This window comes from Gekko japonicus, unplaced genomic scaffold, assembly GCF_001447785.1.
Source record: "Gekko japonicus isolate JY-2015 unplaced genomic scaffold, Gekko_japonicus_V1.1 scaffold31, whole genome shotgun sequence".
NCBI classification, from domain to species: Eukaryota; Metazoa; Chordata; class Lepidosauria; order Squamata; family Gekkonidae; genus Gekko; species Gekko japonicus.
Window position 1 is genome coordinate 2528646 of NW_015161404.1, and position 22593 is coordinate 2551238.

Sequence of the window (22593 nt, forward strand, 5' to 3'; positions counted from 1 at the left end):
TCCTGCTCATCCCTGGAATGCTCCCCAAATCCCCCCCCCGCCAGAGTAATGAAGGGACCTGGCAACCCTATTCTGTACCCAGTGTTGTTCTTTGCCTGAACTGCTGCTGCTATCAGACATTAGCTTGCTTGAAGGAACAACAGGCATGGACAGAAGAACAGGTTCCCACATTGACCAGTTCCCTACTAAGTATGGCATATTTTAAGAGAAGTAACAGTTTATCTTGTGTCAGCTGTAAAACAGAAAGGAGAAGCCAAAGAGCTATTGACCAATCTGTGCTCCATTTTCACAATAGACAGCCCCACTTCGTTTTGCAGATGAGGTGCTGAGGCTTCTACCCTGTCTTCACAAAAGAAACACACATATATCAGAAAAGGTAAGAGAAGGATCAGATCTCTAGGTGTCAGAGACCCTGTCATTTCAAGACAGCCCTGGTGGCACAAGATTATGCACAAATCCTGCTATTGCCAGCTTCAAGTTTGGGGGGTGGAGGATGGGGAGGGCAGGGTTTGGTGAGAAGAAGGACCAGCTCCATAGAATCCACCTTCCAAAGTGGCCATTTTATCCTGGTGAACTGATCTCTGATGCCTGGAGATCAATTGTAATCCAAGGAGATCTCCAGCCACCCCCTGTAGGGTGACAACCCTAAAAGTCCATCTATTAATGTATGAACATCTGAGTGAAGGGTGGTAAAGCCTGTAGGCCACTGCAACATATCTCACTGTACTCTACTGTTTAAGGCATTTAATTCTTCCCAAGCAAGCCCACAAGCTGCTCAGTGGCTACTGGGAGAAGAAAATTAGGCCTGGGAGGAAAGAGACATGCTGAAATGAATAAACCTAGCACAGGGCACCCCTTGCCAGTTCTATTAAAAATAGTCCCCAAAATATGCCTACATCAGGGTCCTATCAGTGAGAAAGGGCAGAGGAAAAAAACTAACCATGCATCATTGTATGCCTGTTCTGCCGGGGGAAATTTTAATGGCCTGCAAAATGAGGATTCTCCTCTCCCGTCAGTAGAATTTTGGTGCTCATTAAGGGGAGATCATGCTACCTGCAATTCTTCTGATACATATGGTCACCATACTGTGTGAATAAGGCAACACACATATTTGTCTTCTTCAGCAAACACAATTAGAAATCCAGTTTTTTAATGAGCATGCATGCATCCACATATGACAAAGCAGGAAAATATGCAAGTTGCTTTATTTACACAAAATGGCAACTGTGCATATTGCAAGGAACATGGGTACCATGATCTCTGCTTAGCACCTGGGTTGAGTACCAAAATTGTAACAACTAAAAATAGATTATGTCTGACATTTGACAGAGAGCATCCTTTGGGTAAAGGCAACAATCCCTCTGTTTCATCCCTATTAAAAAGGAGAAACATTAGACCAAGAAGTGTGTTACGTCTTTCATTGCCTCTGGAAGAGGTATGATTTCTTCTGTCAACCTGGAATTGGGAAGCAAGAAGACTCCTTGGGTTACAATCCTTGAGTCTGTCATTTCAATTGATTGGGCAACAAACCAGTTACAGGTGAGAATGTGTTTTCCATTGAAACCAATGTAAACATAATCATATTATAACAACAATGCCAAACATATGACATAACAATATTAAAGAATCCAAACAAAACAAACAACCCTGCCAAGCACATAAAATATAGAACATAAAGCAGAACTCACAATAAGAACACGGGAGAACATGAAAAGGGTCCAGCTATACCAAACCAGTATCCCTTCCTCCACAGTGGTTAGCAAGTGCTAAATAAGGCCCACAAGAGAAGGCCACAGACACCAAAACACCTCTTAACCTGCTTCACTTGTTGAGTCCCAGAAACCAGTATTCAGAGGTATAATATTATCCACCGTGTGAAGAAGCATCTCCTTTTCTCTCTCCTGAATCCACTACTATCAGCTTCATTGAATGCCCTCAATTGTCATATTTGGGATGAAGGAGACACAGTTCTTTCTCCAGTTCCTCTAAAATATACTTTATTTTATAAACATTAGTCACCTTTCTCTAAAGTGGGAAGTCCTGAACTCCTTAACCTTTACTTGTAAGGAACGTGTTCCAAGAGAGTTGCCAGCTTCAGGTTGAGTAATACGTGGAGATTTTTTTTGGGGGGGTGGAGCCTGAGGAGGGTGGGGTTTGGGGGAGGGGAAGGACTTAAATGGGGTATAACTCCATAGCGTCCACCCTCCAAAGTGGCCGTTGTCTCCAGGTGAACTGATCACTGATGCCTGGCGATCAGTTGTAATCCCAGGAGATCTCCAGCTACCACCTGGAGGGTGGCAACCCTATGTTCCAACTAGTTGAATATTTTCATTGTGCCCTTCTGCAACTTTTTTCTAGCTCTGTGATATCCTTTTGGAAATGGGGCAGCCAGAACTGCACACAGTATTTGAAACGTGGCCACACCAGGTCTATACAAGGGCATTATAATACTAGCTATTACAGTATCATTCCCTTCCCTAAAAATGCCTGGTAGACAATTTGGCCTTTTCACTGCTGCTACATGCACACTGGACCAACATTTTCATTGAGCTACCCACCGCAACTCCAAGATCTCCTTCCTTGTCAGTCACTGCTAGTTTAGACTCCATCAGAGTGTATATAAAAATCAGGATTTTTTACACTGGTGTGCATCATTTTATACTTATTTACTCTGAACCTGATTTGCCTCACTTTTGTACATTGACCCTGCTTAGAGAGCTTCTTGGAGCCAGTTCTCCGACAAACCAAACAAGCCGTAAATGGTACAGAATCCGGCAAACCAAACAAGCCGTAAGTGGTACAGAATCCAGCAAACCAAACAAGCCGTAAGTGGTACAGAATGCAAGGGTACAGTGGTACAGAATCAGGCAAACCAAACAAGCCGTAAGTGGTACAGAATGCAAGGGTATGGCAAATTCCAAAAACAAAAAATTGCATAATACCTTTTACCTGGACCAAAAAACATATCATAAAACCATGTGCTTGTTTTCATGTTCTCTAAAACTCTTTATCAGGCTGGTTGTTCACTACAAACCTCCCCCCCCCAAATTTTCAAAATGCACCAAGTTGCTGAGGAAAAGAGACCAAAAAAATAACCTTTACACTCTCCCTTTGTGAATATGAAATGTAGCCATTAGTCAAATCTCTATCACTAAATAAGACACATGGGCCCCTTGCAAGGCAGAGAGGAAAAGAAAAAAATGTATGATATCAAGAAACTTGGACATTAAATTGTTGCACAAGGTAAAGATTAATAGAGTCAAACTAGGTAATACTACTGATGGAGAGGAAGCACCCCCATAAGCCTTTCTGAAGCATCCTTCTGGTAAATGGCTAAATTTGGAATTTCCTGAAATAGATAAAGGTTGCAAATAGAACTTTGTTTGTCTTGGCCCACAAACAAATTTCAAAATCCTTCTTTAGAACTAATCAGACTATCACACACTGGAACCATCCTCAGATTAGAGGATGGAGAAATTTGCACTGGCTGCCAAAAACACAAGGCTGAACATGTTAATCAGGATATCTAGATATTATCTGGCACTTCTTTATTGATTGTAAGAAGCAAGAACTCGCTAGAGATAAATGGATCACAGTATATATTCAGAAGTGGGGATGTGTCTCAAAACAAGAAGCAGTTACAAAGCTTCTGGCTGATACTGACCCAAGCATAACTCTTGCTGCGGCAAAATTTTATCAGTGGTTTTTAATTACTTTTATCCGTAATGGTATATTTTATTCCTTGTTCTTTGTATTTCTGGTTGCTTGGTTATTGTCTATATTTTTAATTGTATTATTTTGTATCATATAGACTATTGAACTTGTTTGCTTATGACCTATTGGTCTGTGAGCATGAAGTATAGAATAAAGGAAACACAAGGCTGAACATATTAACTGTAAAGTTTGAGTCTAATGGCACTTTTAAGACCTACAAAGTTTCATTCAAGGAATAAGCGTTCGTATGCATGCATACTTCTTCAGATACTTCAGTCTGCATCTGACTTAAACTTTTTTGTCTGCTGCTTCAGACCAACATGGCTACCCGCCAGAATCTATGTTGACAAAGTATTAGTCTATACAAGGCATGAGGTCTCAAAATAAAATTGAGAGGAAGAACTCATATGAAAAGGGGGTTTTTTCATTGCCTACCCTTGTTATTATTTCATACTATACAGTGAACTTTGAGTCCACATAAATGATTGAGTCTAGGAAAAGGGGGAAAAAATCTGCTCTGTTTTCAGAAACTTTCAATTAAGTATTGGAGCTGGTCCTTGGCTCAGACCTCAGTGATGAATAAATACTTAGCTTTGATGCAGAATCTTTTATCGCTGTGTAAAATAGTGATCTCCTTCACAGGGTTTTGAGTTTGAATGAAAAAAGAACTGTCAAGAACTTTATATATAAAGTTATTTTATTCTACAGCATAGTTATATTTTAAATCCAATACAGAACATTTTATAAAATAAGAATGTTCACAGTCGTATTTGATTCTTCCACCAGGCTTTCGATTAGGAGCTGCCACTAACGAATGTGTCCTAGAACATCTTCTGGCCTGGGACCCTGTTGGATGCTATTTTTACCATTGGGCTGATTAGGAACACCGCCGTCATCTGACCCTGTTGGATGCTGTCTTTATCATTGGGTTGATTTGGAATACCGCCATCATTAGCTTGTCTTTTTTATCTGTAAATTGATGTTGTTTAATTTTGTATTGTATTTTTAACTCTTTTGACTCTGTATTATTCTGTGATATTTTAATCCTGTTAGCCACCTTGAGCCAGCGTGTCCGGCAAGGCAGGATACAAATAGAAACAATAAAATAAATAGATAAATAAATACTTGTTTATTCAAGTCAGGATTATACTTAACAGGATAAAAAACCCATGTTTTTTAACAATCCGTTATGATCCCAAGTATATTGGTAAGTAAGGCCATACTAGAATGCCATGGCCTCTATTTTGCCAACCTGTTTGTAGCCTGTAAATACAACCTGACTTTTGGTGTTTTCTTTTCTTTCTTTTTTTAAGAAGGGTGTGAGGGGCTGCTTCCACTGGTAAGCACTTTCTTTTACATTTAATCTCTTTTTTTAAGAACAGTGCAAAATGACTGAGTGACAGAACCTTCTCTGTGTTTCACCTTCAGATTTCATTCAACAGCCAGAACTCACTGGCTATATGCCTTTAACAGCAGGCTGAACCAGAGAGCACAGTGTTGCCTGCTCTCAGTCTTTGCTGGTCTCATGACAAAGCCATTTCGTTAATGAGATTCAGCTATTAAATGATAACTGAAGGCAAAACAACGTGAGGAAAGTTCATCCTGCCATCATCCTGCCATGCTACAAGGTGGGGGGGAAGCAAATATGGGAACCTAGCACGAGATGTTTGGCAAAGATTATGAAATAGCTGAACAGGGAGGATATTTTTGTGAAACCTTTCATACCCTCCATACCTCCCCCTCCAAGACTGTTTTGTACGGAAAAGGTTTGACTTGGAAATTTTTGGCAGAGTCCTACTTGTAAGTAAGTGCTATTGAAATTAATATAATTTATTGGATCCATGTACATGTGTTCTGGATTAGAGTGCTAGCAGCAAAACAGATTTTTTGCACCCTGTTTCCACATGTCATGTGTGCATTCTGTGTGGCGTCAGAGCTAGACCAAAAATTCTTACACATGAAAAGGTCTTTTTAATTACATTTTAATACTAATCTCTAGAAAGGGGAAATTAAGCACCCAGGATTTAGATGGGCTATGGGTCTGGAGAAAAAGCATTATGAAAATAGAACTAGATGACAGCTTTCCTTAAAGGCAAAACTTCTCCCTATATTTCAGTTAAGAGCAATAAATTCTTTCCGATTTCTAGGTACATTCAGGGCTCTAGTCGGGGGGGAGCTCTCAGGTACGGAGCTCCGGAAGAGAACCTCTAGGGGGCGGGGCGGTCACGTGGTGAAGCCCCGCCCCCTTCTTTACCCCGCCCTCTGCTTCGATCCTCATTCCGTTTGGGAATGAGGATGAAGCAGGAGGGTAAGTAGCCGGGCCTTCTGACACACTTCCGGTGATGTCAGGGGGTGTGGCCTTCTGTCACTTCCGGTGATGTCAGGGGGCGTGGCATATGCAAATAAGTTATGCTAATGAGTTATGCTAATGAGCTCCGGCAGCTCTTTTTCTACAACAAGACCCCTGGGTACATTAATATCACATCTCAAATGGCAGTCCATCAGTTCACAGTAGGACCACTTGGAGTGGGGCAGGAGAAAAAAGCATCAATAGAGACTCATCACCATCATTACTTATGTGAAAAACCCAGAAGTAACATAGGAATCTCTAGGAATCTCCAGAAATGTGAGCTACCCTACATCACTGACATCACACATCTCCCATGTCACCCCTCTTCAACTCTCCCGCTAAGTTGCCAAGCTCAGCCTGGCAACCTGAGTTCACACTGCGATCCCTGCTGGAATAAAACCATTTTAAAGTGATGTGCTTTACTCAGTTTTAGGGACTGCATAACCAGAAAATATATACCTTGCCATTGTAGGCATCATGAAAGTGGATCATTTTTGCTTTCATTGGAGTTGAGGTCCTAAGTATATTTACCAGGAAATCAGTCCCACTGAACTTCAGGTACTCCTTGAAACAATGTCTTAACTTCATGTCTTGTATTCCTATGTAAAGTACATTAACAGTGCTAACATTTATTTTATATGTGTACATAATATATATATGTATTTACAAAGTCCATGGGAACTGTGTCCAAGTGAACACGTTTAGGATTGGGCTGCAAGATTAGAAAGCCTCATGTTTCAGCCTTGGAAGACTTTTATGTTGTTATTGTGAAGAAAGTAAATATTATGACAAGATTCTTGGAAAAGAAATTACTTCTGAATGTGTCAGCTGGTAATAATTTGAAAACCATGTGAAACAAAAGCCATTAGAAGAAAAATGAACAACTTGGAAAACACTTCAGCTTGCTAGACAACATCTCTCAACTTTTCTCCTTCTCCCTCTTTCTCTCCCTCCCCCAGAATATAGCAATATTGTACTGTTTGTTAATAGACACCGTTAAAACATACTTTCATTATAGCAGACCTGACCTGACCATTATGAATCTTTCCTCTGGGTTAATATTTTATTTTATCTTGCTTATTTAAAGTATTTCTACCTCAGTTTTTCAATAAAATGTCCAGAGACTTTTATTATTTAAAAATCATTAAAATCAAGCAAAAGAACAAACCACAAATCAACAATGTTGAATTTTTTTAAACATTAAGGACCGATGGTAGATAAAATCAAGCAAATGTTGAAGAAAACAGAATGGTCTTTGCCTGGTCCCTGAATTACATCAACACAGATGTCACGTGAATTCCAGAGGAGCAAAGCCACTCAAAAAGGTTCTTGTCACCAGTCATCATTTGTCTGATCCTAGGGTGAGGGTTCCTGAAGGTGGACTGTTGAAGTGAATAGTTAGATTCATATAAGAACAGTCAGCTCTTCGGGCTGTTTGATAGCCATCAGGCAGAAGGATCTCACTGAATGTATGCCTCAGATCTGTGTGTCATACACATATGTCATAACTATACTTATATAAAGTTTCCTTGTCTGGAGTGCTGTTTTTACGTCCCAATTTTTCACTTGTGGCTTGGTGGGGGCACTCAATGGTAATGTTGTATACTCAGTAGGTGTTAATGGATTCAAGGTTAAGAACCACTGATCTAGATTGTTCACACTTACAGGGGAATGATGTGGAGGAACTATTCCAGACAACATTGTCTTCTGGTGGTTTCCAGCTTTGAGTGTTTGGTCATATTTTCAGAAAACCACTGTACATAAAAAAGAATAGTAGCATAAACGTTTAACCCTTCTCTCCAACTTGATGAGCATGTAGGGGAGCTTTCTAAAATGTGGTCATCCACCTGCAGTTTGAAGTGATGCAGTCCATTCTACCACCACGGGTCTCTGTCACCTCATTCGCCAGCAAGTGTGAACTAAGTCTTAGTCTTCTGCATTGCCTTGATTCACACAATAGCCATTCTGATTCCATGCTTTTCTGCATGCTTTTCTTGGCAGCTGATCCACAAGCACTGGAATCAGTTTGGGCATGATTCTTCTGCACACCTGCCCTTCCTCTGCATTTTCACAGTTATGGAGTCAGTTTATTTTCTTCTACATGTGCATTAAATAATCAGGACCTTCATAAAGGAGGGTGCTATTGTCATCAATGGCATCACAGCACCTACATTTATTTTTTTTGTGTGCATGGTTATATTGATATATCAATATTATGACTTTTTAAAAGCCCTACAATAGCAATATATCTATATAATGCTGTAATTAATTCCTGGCTTTCATTTTTTAAAAAAAGTCTGTCCCTTTGTGGAGATATGCCTTTTTCATTATATCTCTGTGACATGAAGAGGAGGAGGAGGGTGGATTTATACCCCACCCTTCATTTGGAGTCTCAGAGTGGCTTACAATCTCCTTTTCCTTCCCCTCCCCACAACCCCTGTGAGGTAGGTGGGGCCGAGAGAGCTCTTTTGAGAACTGCTCCCAGATTAGAGTCCGTACTCAAAACCACTACACCAAACTGGCTAGGGATAGGGACTTACTTTTTTAAATGAAAGCTGGCAATTTAGAGAACTTGTTTAATGTATCATTACAGCCAGAGGTCATTTCGGGGGGGAACGAGGGGGAACGCAGTTCCCCCGGGTGAGGTACGGGGGGCAGGGCACATGACGAAGCCCCGCCCCCTGCTTCCGGCCGCCCCGCCTCCGGCCCTCATTCAGCCAGGAGGAGGCAGGAGAAGAAGGAGGGTAAGTTGCTTCCTCCCTGCCTCTCCCCACCCCTGCCTGCCTCATGGGGCTCGGCAGTGGAGCTGCAAGGCCAGCACCGGCGGCCGGGACCGTTGGGGACGGGGTGTGTGGCCTTATGACACATTTCCGGTGATGTCAGGAGGTGTGGCCTTATGACACACTTCCGGTGATGTCAGGGGGTATGGCATATGCTAATGAGTTATGCTAATGAGTTCCCCTAGCTCTTTTTCTACGAAATGACCCCTGATTACAGCAGTACATTGATCTATTGATACTGTAGTGCCACTTTTAAAAAAAATTCAAAAATGAAACCACTCCTCTTCAGGATGGAGGGGAGGAAAGGGACTGGCTTGATGATGACAATAATTCAATCATCAAAATGTGGGATGGAGGTGCATGGGAATGGAAAGGACAAAGAAAACTGACAGAAGTATTATGGACAAAAAAAAGCTGACTCAACATCGGCTTCCAGAAAAAGAGCAGGGCAAAAGTGGTCTCAGAAGAAATGGAAAACAAAGGAAAACAAACAAACAAAAAAGTAAACACTAAAGCCACAAAAATGTGTGCGAAAATCAGGGAATAAAGCAAAGCAGTATGGGGCCAGAACTGATAAAACCCACTAGGAAAAGCCCTCTTTTTTTGTCGATGCATTAAGGGAATTCTACCTTGATTAGTCAGTCCTCTCCTCCCCGTCACCTTCTTGTACCACATTTGGCTTGTTACCAAACACAAATTCCCTTTGTACTTTATCACATTTTTATCCTGGTCTTCATCCATGGAGGTCAGGGCACTGTATGCCACACTACCCTTCATTTTGCCATACTCCTCTTCTCCATTTTATCCCGACAACATCTCTGTGAACTAGGTTAGGCTCAGAGAGATAGTGACTGGCCCAAGGCCACGCAGCGAGCTTCATGACAGATTATGGATTTGAATGTGGATCTCTCAGATGCTAGACTGTCTCTCTAACCATCATACCACGCTTTATAGATCTTTAGAGTTTTTTGCAATAGGTTGGGGGACAATTTTAGGCAACAGTCCTAAAACTGTGCACCGTTACTTGGGTTTGTATTCAAGGGCCATTTTTTGCTGCAGACCTCCACTACAGACCTTCACATTTTGACCAGCACTGTTCATGCAGATCTCCTGAACCCAGCATTTCACGATGTGCGGAAGGCTGTAGCAAGAAGTGGGGGATGCAGGAAAGTTCAGTTCTAATTAATTCAGTGGGACTTACTTCTGAGTAAACATACATTGGAATAGGCTACATATTATTTCAAAACAAATCTATCATAATTCAGAACAAAGAGCAGGGGAAAGCAGTTATTGTGCCTTTTGACCTCTCAAAACATAGCATTTATTGTCAAAAAGTCTAAAATACATTGAAGTACATTCATAAGCATAAACTTTATGACTGGGTATTATTTACTTAAGAGAAGTGAGAGCCCTTGAAAATAAATGGTTGTGTTTTTATGTCTTCAAAGTGTTTAGATAAACTAACATTGATTTTAATTACAGCTTGAAGAGTTCTCATTAAGCGAAGCACTGGATACAGTGTAATTGGCTGTTGAGTTATTTATGCTCACTGGCATCAGATTTTAAATAACTGAGACAGAAAATAGCACGATCAGAAAAGGGTACCTGCAAAGAAATGAAATATCCTTCATCGAACATTGACCTCAGAAATTCAAGATTAGTTTGAAATCCCACTGAATAAATCAACAACGAAGTGCATTCTGGTGTTTTTACACAGGCACATTCTTGTGGGCACAGGCTTTCTCACTTCCACTGTCCTTGATGGTATCTTTTGTGTTTTAAAAATAGAAGAACAAAGTTGCACTTACCTGTAACTGTTGTTCATCGAATGTCTTCTGTGCAAGCACGTATGGGGACTGCACATGAGCAGGCCTGCCATCAGATAGGTCTTTACAGCTAAAAGCTTCCATGGCACTGCACACCAGAGCCAGAAGCTTGTCCCTGCCCAGGGACGATATGCTCCTGTGCAGTAGCATCCTCTCTACCCTCAGTATCTCAAGTGCCACTGAAATGCCGGAGCATGCAGTGGGGCAGAAGGTAGGGTACGTGTCATAGAAGACACTCGATGAACAATAGTTACAGGCAGGGGTCATTTTGTAGAAAAAGAGCTGCAGGAGCTCATTAGCAAAATAACTCATTAGCATATGCCATGCCCCCTGATATCACCGGAAGTGATGTCAGAAGGGGAAGCAATAGGGGGGAGGCATTTTCAAAAGCCTCACCTTCCCTTCCCCAGCTGGCCTGCCAAGGTGGGCGGGGGGGGGGAAGCAAAGAGTGAAGGGGTTTAAAGTTTATTTAAACCCCTTCTCTCTAGAGTCATGCCGCAGTGGCGCCGTGATCTTTCAATTATATTCTATGGGGCCATTTCCATTATATTCTATAGGGCTTTCCATTATATTCTATGGGGGACTCCAGAGAGGTTTAAACTTTAAACCCCTTCTCTCTTCACTTCGCTTCCCAGCCTGCCTTGGCAGGCTGGCTGGGGAAGGGGAGACTTTTGAAGATGCCCCCTCCCTTTTGCTTCCCTAGCCGGCCTGCCAAGGTGGGCTGGGGGGGGGGAGCAAAGAGAGAAGGGAGTCCATTCTATTCTATGGCCCCATAGAATAGAATGGAGAGATCCTGCTGCTGCTGTGGTGCGACTAAAGAGAAGGAGCGCAGGGGCGGGGAGCTAGGGGCAGGGCTTGCCGCCACCGCCATTTGTGCCTGCTCCTGGGCTGCCAGAGCAGTACTCTTCTCACTTGAACAATGAATGAAGAACTGCCTTGCCCACTTGAGCCTCACATCTTTCCTGCAGATCCAAAGTGCAGTGACATACAAATATGTCAGAGGAAGACGAAGAAGAAGAAGAAGAGTTGGATTTATACCCTGCCTGTCACTCAGAGTCTCAGAGCAGTTTACAAGCTCCTTTCCCTTCCCCTCCCCACAACAGACACCCTGTGAGGTGGGTGGGGCTAAGAGAACTCTGACATAAACTGCTGTTTCAGGAACAGCTGTGCCAGAGCTTGTGACTGACCCAAGGTCACATCAGCAGGTGCAAGTGGAGGAGTGGGGAATCAAATCGGTTCTCCCAGATTAGAGTCCGCACACTTAACCACTACAACAAACTGGCTCTATACATGGGTGTGAAATCTGAGCAATGAAGAAAGGCGACAGGAAGAAAGCTGATGAATTTGAAATGTGGTGTTGGAAGAAAATTTTATGGATACCATGGACTGCCAAAAAGACAAATAAGTGGGTTCTACATCTAATCAAGATCTAATCAAGTCACATTTGGTCACATTATGAGAAGACAAGAGTCACTAGAAATAATGCTAGGAAAAGTGCAAGGCAGCAGGAAAAGTGAAGACCCAACATGAGGTGGATTGACTGAAATAGGAAGCCACAGCACTCAGTTTGCAAGACCTGAGCAAGGCTGTTAATGATAGGACATTTTAGAGGTCATTAATTCATAAGGCCGCCATAAGTCAGAAGTGAATGGACAGCACTTAACACCCATACATACTATGGTGTGCTGTGCTGTGTTCTGCTCTACTGTACGAGATAGCTGAATTTACCATAATGTCTCTGGCTTTAGCCTTCATTTGTGGTCTCGGTACATAGCAATCAGAGAGTAAATTACAGGAGATATGGGGAGCTGGAGTATAAAAAGGCCACGTCTTGCACTTGTTTGTTTATTAGTGGCATTTTAGCTCACCTTTCTCTAAAAAGGACTCAAGGCAGGTTATGATGTATAACGTAAGCCACAACAAAAACAGAGATAAAGCAATCAAATCGTATTTCATGCTACACAACCAGAGATCCATTCTCCACCATATTCTCAAGGTCAGACCACTTCATATTACCTGAATCTCAAAGACACTGCCTGCTGAATAATTTGGCTTTATGATGCACTTAAGCATTATGTGGGCCCTCCACATATACCCACAGACAACCACCTCTACTGCTGAGAAATGTGTCTGAATCAAGTTATCAGGCAGGCTGGATGGAGTATCATTGTACAATGTATCTTTGTACATTGTGATGTACAAATGTGTGTATGCCTTTAAGTGAGGCCTCACAAAAAAGTTTATATTTCCCCCCTTAGACCTGTATGGGAGGGGCCGTACTTAGTTCTAGTTCTGTGGTGGTAGGTTGTAGTTCCAAGTATGTGTGAAGCAATAAAGAAACATACTTATGAAGCTGCCAGTCTCCTTTGGGCAATCTGGATAGGTAAGCTTAATCCTACACACCAGACCTCAAATGATACTACTACACCAATCAGTGTCTTTCCAAGAAAGAAAAATAGTCAGCTGAGAAAGATCCACACTGACTGAGCCTACACAGAGCTGCTTGATAACACTCCACAGCAGCTAGAATTCTACCTCAGGAAGAGATTTCCTTAACGTTATATAATCACACCGATGTCTCACCTTCCTTCCATCATGTAACTCAGGGCTGCTTACATAGGGTTCCCTGGCAGCTGACTTATCCAGGCACTAGCCAGACTGAGACCTAGGGTGTGGTCACATGGCAAGCTTACTGTGATTTGTTCCCGCTGTAGATTTGATCAGGGAGTTTTTTTAAAAAAATTATTGTTAAATTTATACCCCGCCCTCCCCAGATGGGCTCAGGGCGGCTAACAGATGGGCACATATGTCAGGTTGGGATGACCACACATCCCTCCTTGAACCGCTTGCATTGCGCAATGAGGCTCCGGGCACCATTCAGTGACTGCTTGGGTGGCACAGCTTTTTTTTTTTTTTTAATTGGCTTTGCACATGCACATATACACATGGCTGAATAACCGCTCCCACTGGGACTTGTCATACTCCCTTGTTCTTGCAGGTTCTCCCAACAGCAAACAAAATTAACCGGTGACGTACAACTGAGCACTGGAGTCCATATGTGCGCTTTAACATTTATACATTGATTTTATTCAGCGCAGGATTGCTCATGCGCACAACGATGGAAGCTTGTAAAAAAAAACATTGCGAGAAGGATGTTCAGATGACCTAATCATGATCATTGTGAGAGATGGCTGTCCAGATCAGTGAAATCGCGGATTCAAAGCGCAAATATCTGGAAAGTACTTGATTTTCCGGGTGTAGGAAAACTCGCTAGGGAACCAGGAGGATTGTGCGAGTGACCCCACTTCGGTGCGGGAAATGGATGTGGCTGTCTGATCAGCAATTTTAAATGCGAGAGGGAACAGCGGTAAAACCCAATCAAAATGACCATGTGACTACGGCCCTACTTAACTTCAGCAAGCTTGTTGCCACATGTGCCTACAGAGCATACCCTCAAACTCTCAGTTAATACAGTAGCTGATTATTATTCCCGCCCTTACTGACAGTTCCCTATAAGCCATTCCGTAAAATGAGTACTTTATTGTAATACAGCCTATATACCGTAGGTCTTTCATAACTCAGAAATCATGCTATATATTTTTGAAATAATACTTCTGGCACTTTATATACAGCATGTTGTGCTCCTTTTATCAACATTTATAATTATAGCACCTTATAAAAACATGGTAATTCTTACTGAGCAGGAATTCAGCACTGAGCAGGTGGCTCTCTACAGGATGCTATTATTTGATTAAAGTATATTAGCATCTGACATCTACATGCTTTTATGTAATAATCCAATGTAGAAGAAAATCTGCATTTTCTATCAGACTAACCTTCACCTTCATTCAATAATCCTTGGTTTAAAAAGAAACTGAATTAATATAGCCTAATATTTAAAACCTAAACAGTCTCCTTCTCTTATGTGCCCATTCTTGCTTTTTTGCCCAGGGTAAAGTACAAAAACAGAATATTCAATTAGAGGTTGAAGAGAAAGATTGCCAAAAAGAACAGTTGGATTTAAAAGAAAAAGGCAAAAGGACTTGTATTTTAGTCAGTGGGAGCCCATCAGAGTAACAAACAGGCTGAGAACGTTTCTATTTTTCTCCTCACAAGTAATCCATATGCAAATTTCCTGCAACATTCAGTATGTACTTCGTAGCTCAGTAAACGTTTTCTATTCTTTTCTGCTTAGCTCCCTCAGCTTTTTCCAATTAGGCTGTGTTTGTTTGGAAATGGATTAAGCCTAGTGTTTTATGGGGAAGGAACATGTACTTGAAATATACTAGAAATTCTTTTAAGCATATGAAGTATGCATTCTTTATTCCCTGTCCTGCTGGTAAGTGAAATATGATGGATGGGGTGTAGGGGGGAACCTTTTGTTCCATTTGATTCACTCAGCTGAAAACACTCTTTTCACTATCTGGAACAACATCCAAAATTCATGACAAAACAGACAATAGTCCCACGAGTTACAAGCTGCCTTTCCAGATTAAAAAAAAAAATCCTATGTTTTATTTTAGAAATAGCCTAGATCAAGCAACAGGAGCACAATGTTTTGTCCCCATAGAATGGCCATCGGATGGCCTTCCTGCAAGGTAGTGGGGGGGAGGGAGTTGGAAAAAAAGAGGAAGATCTGTTTGCTCTAGCTAGCCTCATCATTTTTTAGGCTAAATAAATAATTTCTTAGAATAAATAAACCATGTGTTCTGTGCTCTTGTGATGCTGCAACTCTTGTCTCATCCAGTGGATATAACAAGCCTTAAGACTCGGCTTTCTGTTCTTTAATATCCTATAATTCTGTTGTGGCAACAACAACACAGTTTCATACAAATGCATTCACTACATACACAAAATTCAATATTACAAGCAGGGGACCCATAAGGACATGTGGGGGGACTTCTCATTTTCTACTTCCCCATTATTTACTCTTTCCTTCTCTGGAAACCCCCATAGCCTCTCCCCTCTTCCTGCCTCCTTCACTCCTTCCCACCCATCTGCCAGGCTACCTTTATCTGCCCTCCTGGTTTCCTTCCTTCTCTAGGGCTGCCAGCCCTCCCAATATGGCAGGAGACTTCCTACTGGCAGCCCTAGTTGCCTGCTGCTGCTTCAAGCAGTGGGGGGGAGAAAAATTAAAAAGAACCAGCAATGGTGACTGTGTTGCTATTTTAATTCCAGAGAAAAGCCAGAAGGGACATATGATAACTCTAGGAGTTGCCGAAAACTCCATGGTTTTACGGTGATTCCTAGAGCTACCATCAATCACTTCCAGGTTATCCCTGGTATAGCAATATAGCTGATGTTCCCCCCTCCTGCCCATGTCCCTGCCTCCAAACCCTCTGGATCGTTGCCATGCATGGCCCAGCAACTCTAAATATGGCTTTTTCTACATGAACTGCCAAATGGGGTGGTGATGACATGGCAGAATTCTGAAGTGGTAGAATGGACTATACTTCAGACTGCTGGCGATGAGGAATTTTGTTGTTCAAAGTTCCCGTTCATAAATAATTCCTTGTAAGTAAAAATGGGCTGAGCTAGAACCTTTGTCCCTTGTGGTGCTGATGTTTTTCTTTTTGCAGAGTAGGGCTGTTAACATCCAGGTGAGGCCTGGAGAGCTTCCAAAACTATATCTGATCTCCAGACAACAACTATATCTGATCTCCCTGGATAAAATGGTTGCTTTGGAAGGGGGACTCTATGGCATTAGGGCCGGAAGCGGGGCAGCTGGAAGCAGGGGGCGAGGCTTTGTCATGTGCCCCGCCCCCGTACCTCACCCGGGGGAACTGCGATCCCCCGCGATCCCCCCCGGAATGACCTCTGCACCCACCCAACAACCTACTGTTATCTCCCCCTTATCATCAGTTTTCCCTCCTCCTTTCCTCCAGGCAGCCTCTCCCTGGAAACATCTGGTGAGGTTGCACAGCACTGGCCACTAGGCCAGGTCCAGATGCACGGTGGGAAACTTGCAAGGACTTGTGAGGGTCACCACCAGCTGAGTTAGTATGAGCTAGCTCATAGTTTTTTAGCTTCCAGATCACACATTTTTGTTTTAGTTCAGGAAGGATGGCTCCAGAGAAAACTAATTTATGCAGTAGCTAAATTGCTCACTCACAACTTTAATGCCAGTAGCTCACAAAGTAGACTTTTTACTCACAAGACTCCACAGCTTAGAGAGAGCATTGGTCACCATCATTTCCCCCATATCCCCTTTCCCCACACTAATCCCTCTTGCCCTCCTCCTGGCAGTCCCTATATCCTTGCCTTTCCCTGCTTCCTTCTCTCCTTCCCATCCACCAACCAAACTATCTTTTATGTGCATTCCTAGTCTTTATCTATATTTATTATTTATTTACTGCATTTTCTCCACAATGTGGACCCAAAGCAACTTACATTATTCTCTTCCATTTGATCTTCACAACAACCCTGTGTGGTAGCAGAGTATATGATGGTCCATGATCACCTATCCGGGTCTCCCAAAGCCTAGTCTGAGAGTCTAACCACTACAGAACATTGGCTTTTGTCGGGTGACTACTGCTGACGGTAGCAAGCACCCTGGTCTGGGTAAACCATACATGTTGTATGGTATCAAGTTGTCTAGTGGCTGCTGCCTGGCCTGGCCCTGATGAGTCTTCCCTCAAAGGTCAAAACAGCCCTGGAATGGTTGCTGCTGTTCCCTCTGTCTTTTAGTGACAGAAACCAAGGCTTCAAGTGGTATTATTATGGTTGCCCAGCAGCAGTCACTGAGGGCCTTCGTCTCTTAAAGCTACAGGTGTGCTTCTATTATTTAGGGTTTTTAACACCACCCTGTGTAATTTTTTCCTCTTTTTGTAGCTTTCAGAATTTTCTGCAGACTTAGGACATTTCTCAGGTTTGTAGAAAGATTGGTCTTGTCTTTTCATGCCTTCAGTGTCTGGATTTAATTATCCACAGATTTGGCCACACTGAGAATTATATATATTGATATATCTCTATGAGATACAATTTTTAAGGACCAAATAAGAGTATTTTATTAATGGACATATGCAAGGGTATATCCAGATATACAATTTTTCAATTTACAATGACTACCATAGTTCCAAACAGTTCTCCTAAAGCCAATTTCCTCATCACTGTCTGCTTAACTTTATACCATAAGCATTGGTTGAAAGCCCCAATTGTTCTTCTCAATGTCCCACCAAATGAAATTCAATGGATTGAAATAAACCCTGTTGATACTTTTGTATGCCTATAGAAGCTGATGGCAAACTTCCATCCCCACCTCTGCTGAACGGTGAAATTGGCCTGCCAAAGAGGATTTGGGATTTTTAACACATTCCCTGTTTGGCTAAGCTTACCAATTATTCTGCACTTGCTATCAAGACTGTAGACTTTTCTTCCTTGAGGTCATTAAGCTTGTCAAAACTAATTTGTCACCACAGCTACTGACCCTTATTGCCTCTGACAGCAGCACAAGTATCAAACTAAACAGTCCCTTGCACTAGAAGGATGCAAATGACTGATCAGAGCCCCAAAGTATGTTCGGATTGTATGGTGTGCGGTGGCCTTCTGACCTCATAATAGGAGAGAACAGTGTCAGTTAAGTTATACACATCACAAAAACCATGTACTAATCTCTTTTGTAAAGAGGAATACAGAAGTCTGGAACACTGCATCTCATCTGTAGTTAAGGTTTTTAAGACTCATTGCACAAAATATATTAAATGTGCTTTCAGCCAGTAGTTTCCAAACGGACTTGCTGATTGAGGCAATCAATATAAAATCTGACTCTATACTATTTGTTCTATAGCAATGCGAACTCTGAAACAAGACATTAAGACAAAATTTAAACTGAATAATTGTCCAGCAGTGCACAAGTAGAAATATCTGGGCTTAGCACAGTTCTACTTGCCGAGCATCTTGTGTAATGCCTAGTGTTTTCCTCCCAATATATTATAGTGCTCAGAAACAGGTTGTGCAAAATCTTGTGCAAGTGATAATGCAAGCAGGAGTACAATAACTATGACTTAGTGCAAGCAGCTACCATAGTCTTTTCTTTGCATTTCCACTCGTCCAAAAGCTCTAGTATAAGTGGAAATGTTGTACTGGATCCAACCCTTTGCATATAACCCTATTATAACAGCTATAGGAATCCACCCCCACATACACACATCATTAAAAAATTGCCATGTTTGCATTCATACTGGTAGACTAGGTTCTGTTCTGGTTTGGGCAGGAAGCTGTATGATGGCATTGCTTTGAATAAAACTTTGGTCTTAAAGGTGCCACTGGACTCAAACTCTGGTCTGTTGCTTTAGACCAACACGGCTACCCATCTGAATCTATTTTCAGCTGCTGCTCTGCTGCACTGCCCATTCTACTATGACATTCAGTCTCAGTTGTTGTTGTTCAGTCGCACAGTCGAGTCCGACTCTTCGCGACCCCATGGATCATCTCCCGCCAAGCCCTCCTGTCTGCCGCCGTCCTCTGAAGTTGGCTCAATTACATGTTCGTTGCATCAATGACACTGTCTAACCATCTCATCCTTTGCCGTCCCCGTCTTCTTTGACCTTCAATCTTTCCCAGCATCAGGGTCTTCTCCAGGGAGTGCTCCCTTCTCATTATAGTTCAAAAGAATCTATTCTTCGGCGCTCGGCCTTCCTTATAGTCCAGCTCTCGCAGCCATACATGACTACTGGGAATACCATTGCTTGGACCATGCGTATTTTTGTTGGCAGGGTGATGTCTCTACTTTTTATCATGCTGTTTAGGTTCGCCATCGCTTTCCTCCCAAGGAGCAGGCGTCTTTTAATTTCATGGCTGCAGTCACAGTCTGCGGTGATCTGGGATCCCAGGAACGTGAAGTCTGTCACTACTTCCACGACTTCCCCTTCTATTTGCCAAGGAGTGATGGGGCCGGATGCCATGATCTTAGTTTTTTTGATGTTGAGCTTCAAGCCCACTTTTGCGCTCTCCTCTTTTACCCTGAGCAAGAGGCTCTTTAGGTCCTCTTCACTTTCTGCCATTAGAGTGGTATCGTCTGCATATCTGAGGTTGTTGATCTTTTCCCCAGCAATCTCAATTCTGGCTTGTGATTCATCCAGGCCAGCATTTCGCATGATGTACTCTGCATATATATTAAATAAGCAAGGTGACAGTATACATCCTTGTCGTACTCCTTTTCCTATGCTGAACCAATCAGTTGTTCCGTATCCGGTTCTAACTGTCGCTTCTTGGCCCTTATACAGGTTTCTCAAGAGACATGTGAGGTGGTCTGGTACTCCCATCTCTTTAAGGACCTGCCATAGTTTGTTGTGATCCACAGTCAAAGGCTTTAGCATAGTCAATGAAGCAGAAGTAGATATTTTTCTGGTACTCTCTTGCTTTCTCCATAATCCAGCGAATTTTGGCAATTTGATCTCTAGTTCCTCTACCTCTTCGAAACCCAGCTTGTACTTCTGGTAGTTCTCTATCCACGTACTGTTGAAGCCTAGCTTGTAGGATCTCAGTACTTAGCCCCAATCCTATCAACTCTACCAGGAAGATCTGTACAGCTTTACATCTCCCTCCTTCTTGCAGATTCCTCCCAGGAGATAACAAATGAAGTAGCTAAATTTTGCCTTCAGGCATGTGGGATACCCAAGCAGCTGTCCAAGTCTTAATAATAGCCTCAGTTCCCTCACAATCAGTGCTCAATCTTATATTTTATTCTATATTTTTATTTTATTTTATTACCTTTATCCTCATCATTATTACTGATCTTGTATCGAAATAAACTTTAAACTGAATCTACTTCCAGAGGACCTGCAATTGATCCAGGTCAGCAGATAGCTATTAGGCATAGTACACTAATGCCCTGTGACAGATTTTGCCTCAATGACATACCAGCATTTGGTTGCTAAACTGTAACACTGGTTATTTTGACCATGGCTGAATCTTTCATGTGGAACGTTTTTTGCTATATGCATAAGTCAGTGCAGGACAGAATAAATAAGTATGACAGAGGTCTGTCTCAAATCAAATACATGGATTTGTTTTTTCATTGGTTAAAATTTTTTTACTGAAACTACATGGAAGCAATGCAGTAAATAGAATTTATTACATGACAAACTCAGGCTTAGCCTGGCAAAATGTATTCAAAAGATTTTCATGGGCTCATATTTAAACTCTGATGTAACTTTGCTTAATAGCAGTATATTTTCTGAACAAACAGCTGGAGATAAAAAGGAGGGGGAAAGTAATGGGGGGGGGAGGAACAAGAAACTGTACTACAAGGGACCCCAAGGATTCTGTTTCTTCCCAGTGATATCATTCTCCTTTAATTTCTGGTGACAGCAAGCAATCTGTGTTGCCAAAAATCTTGGCAAACCCCAAATTAACAAAGCCCAACTTTACAAGCCAAGGGCTGTATTGGAATTTTAAATTGTTCCTTCCCCAATGAAAGCAAGAACTGCTACAATTTAAAAATAGAAAGTGAAAAGATTGTGGCATTTTAAGTTTTCCCCCCAATGATCACATTCGACCTAAATCTATTAAAATAATACTAATAATGGCAGAACTAGTACCTTTTTACATAAAACAGTGTGGAGTGATACATTTCCCCAAACATGATACAATAGTAAGGGCAGTGGTAGGATCCAAGATTGTGAGTGGGAGGAAAAGACCACTCATGCAGTCCTGTGCATTAATGTTCAAGTCTTTGTGTAAGGTATTCATACTTATAACTGTGTAAAAAAAGCTCATCCAAGGCACCTTCTCCTAAATAATGCAGGAGACATTGAAGCTAATACTAGAGGGAAGATCATCAATAAACTCATTCTAATTTTGCAGGCAGACTCCACTTGATAGCCATTCACAGCCACCTTTCTTTCAGACAATACCATCCAGGATCCAAATGCAGCTAGCAAACCATTGCTGGCTTGCTTATCCTCACTTGCCTGTGAACTGTGCCAAGAGATGCCAAGCTTCATCGCCCTCCACCTGATCCATACAACAACTAAGGCTTTGGCAAATACTGCTCAGTTCCTAGACCTTTTACCTTTCCAAACCACCCCGCCATATCACTGTTGATGTACTGTTATAGAAAACCCCTTTGTCTTAGCATAATGCCTCAAGAGGCCTGCCAAGTCTCCCTAACTACCATGAGCAACCTGCCCAGTTCTTGCCCCCAAAGGGTGTTAGCCCACTCAAACAACATACAGCAAAATGACAGTCAGGGTCTTTATGCTTCTTCTGTCTCTTATACACCTGGACCTGGATAGCCCAGACTAGCCTGAACTTTCATATCTTGGAAGCTAAGTAGGGTCAGTCCTGGTTAGTACTTGGATGGGAGACCACCAAGGAAGTCTAGGGTTGTTATGTAGAGACACCTCTCTTGACAATGTTTGTTTTTTGTTTGTTTTTAAGAAAAAGCCCTACCTCATTAGGCTGGACTACTGCCACCCAAACCAATTTCTGCCTCCTTTGATTTTCCTGAAGGGATTGGGACAATGGCGTCCCTAGCCATAATGACTAGAAATGGGCTTCTTCATGCAATAGAGAACATACAGATCTTGACACAAAGCTATTGGAAATTTGGAATATTTCTACTTTCTTCCTTATATCTGACTAGGGCCATGTGGCCTTCTTTTAAGTTCATATTATTACCATGGATATTCAAATGACCAGAGGTCATTTCGGGGGGGGAACGTGGGGGATCGCAGTTCCCCCGGATAAGGTACGGGGGCGGGGCACATGACGAAGCCCCGCCCCCTGCTTCCGGCCGCCCCGCTTCCGGCCCTCATTCAGCCAGGAGGAGACAGGAGAAGAGGGAGGGTAAGTTGCTTCCTCCCTGCCTCTCCCCACCCCTGCCTGCCTGGGGCCAGGGAGGGCCTTCACGGGGCTTCCTTGCACTCCCGCCGGCCTTGCAGGTCCACCACTGGGCCCCTCATGGGGCTCGGCAGTGGAG

The 22593-nt window shown here is 42.4% G+C and overlaps 1 protein-coding gene across 1 annotated transcript in view; it reads right to left on the bottom strand.

The window, feature by feature from the left end:
* Nucleotides 1-22593, bottom strand: part of GLIS3 (GLIS family zinc finger 3) — a 221049-nt gene that overhangs the window by 84618 nt on the left and 113838 nt on the right. The gene's annotated exons all lie outside the window — the stretch shown is intronic.